The sequence below is a fragment of the Peromyscus leucopus genome, chromosome 14 (assembly GCF_004664715.2).
Source record: "Peromyscus leucopus breed LL Stock chromosome 14, UCI_PerLeu_2.1, whole genome shotgun sequence".
In the NCBI taxonomy this organism is placed as follows: domain Eukaryota; kingdom Metazoa; phylum Chordata; class Mammalia; order Rodentia; family Cricetidae; genus Peromyscus; species Peromyscus leucopus.
In genome coordinates, this window is record NC_051075.1 from 49,289,390 (window position 1) to 49,291,399 (window position 2,010).

At 49.1% G+C, this 2,010-nt stretch overlaps 1 pseudogene; it reads left to right on the plus strand.

Annotated features, from left to right (window-relative positions):
* Window positions 1–244: 244 nt before the first annotated feature.
* Window positions 245–1,569, plus strand: LOC114699032 (annotated as a pseudogene).
* Window positions 1,570–2,010: the final 441 nt, after the last annotated feature.

Below are 2,010 nucleotides of genomic sequence, written 5' to 3' on the forward strand. Positions count from 1 at the left end.
CAATTTTTCTCAATCAAATATTTACAAACCAAAGACAAGAACATATCAAAAAGATTATCTGGATGGCGAGGCCATGGCCCGCGACGGTTGACCGGGTGGCCAGTAGAGCTTGGGCTCAGGAAGTTGGTGCTGTTCCCCGGGGCAGCAGGGTTGCAGCATGGTGCGGTTGGCCTGCGGTGGGCTGAGCCTGGGCTCCTGGGGCGAGGCGGGGTGCTACGGTTATCCTGGTGCGCGGCCACCCGCCATGCTGTCCCGGGTGGAAGACAGTGAGGTGCTGCACAGCATCGGCACCAGCTCCTACAGCTGCTGCCAGAAGATTCGGAGGAAGAGCGACAGCAAGATACTGGTGTGGAAAGAACTTGACTATGGCTCCATGATGGAGGTGGAGAAGCAGATGCTTGAGTTTGAGGTGAACTTACTTTGGGAGCTGAAACATCCAAACATCTTCCGTTACTATGATCGTATTATTGACAGAAGCAACACAACCTTGTACATCGTGATGGAGCACTGTGAAGGAGGGGGCCTGGCCAGTGTCATTACAAAGGGGACCAAGGAAAGACAATACTTAGAGGAAGAGTTTGTCCTTCGAGTGATGACTCAATTGACCCTGGCCCTGAAAGAGTGTCACAGAAGGAGTGATGGTGGCCATACTGTGCTTCATTGGGATCTGAAGCCGGCCAACGTCTTCCTGGACAGCAAACATAAAGTCAAGCTTGGGGACTTTGGACTAGCGAGAATATTAAAACCACGACACGAGTTTTGCAAAAACATTTGTTGGCACACCTTATTACATATCTCCTGAGTAAACGAGCCATTTGTCCTATAATGAGAAGTCGGACATCTGGTTGCTGGGTTGCCTGCTGTATGAACTGTGTGCATCAATGCCTCCATTTACAGCTTTCAACCAGAAAGAGTTAGCTGGGAAAATCAGAGAAGGGAGAATCAGGCGAATCCCCTACCGCCACTCTGACAGGTTAAATGACATCATCATTCTGATGCTAACTTGAATTTACCACCGACCTTCAGTGGAAGAAATCCTGGCGAGCCCTTTGATAGCAGATTTGGTTGCGGAAGAGCAAAACATCTGGAGGGGAGGGATCCGCACTTGGGTGAGCCTTCAAAGCTGCAGGCCTCCAGCCCTGTGCTGCGTGAGCTCAAGCTGAAGGAGATGCAACTGCAGGACCGAGAGCGTGCACTCAGAGCTTGAGAGGACAGTCTGGAGCAGAAGGAACGTCAACTTTGTATTCGAGAGAGACTAGCGGAGGACAAACTGGCCAGAGCCGAGAGTCTAGTGAAGAACTACAGCTTGCTGAAGGAGCAGAGGTTCCTGTGTCTGGCTATGGCCCAGAACTTGATCTTCCATCATCAATAATGAGGAAGAAGGTTCATTTCCATGGGGAAAGCAAAGAGAATGCCACAAGGAGTGAGAATTCCGAGAGCCAGCTTGCCAAGTCCAAGTGCAAGGACTTGAAGAAGAGGCTTCATGCTGCCCAGCTGCCGCCTCAAGCCCTGTTGGATATTGAAAAAAACTACTAACTAAAGAGCAGGCAGATCCTGGGCATGCGCTAGGCCAACAAGGCATGGAGCTCCATCAGTATTCAGTACCACCAATCCACTAGAGATTGGTACTCAACTGCTGTAGTTTTATGTGTCTGGTTCTGAGCTTCACCTTTGTGTGCAGTGAGCATGATGCTGGGATTGTTTGTGCTCTTTTTCAGCAACAGGTCTACAAGATGGACATGTCTCCCTTTTCCTCCTAATATCCCTGTATAGAAAGCATGGTGCCTTTGCTGGTTAGTTGGGCTTTTGATCCTGTGTGTGATTACTACTGGGAATATGAGATGAGACACCGTAGATTTTAGGAGAAAATAATGTTAGGGAAAGAACATTTAACCTGGAGGACTCACTGAAAAGTTTATGTGACTGAGTGGTGTGCCTGCATCTGTCATGTTTAGTTTTACACTGTAAATCTGCACAGCAGAAATTGTGTGCCCCGCATCTATTGTCCAT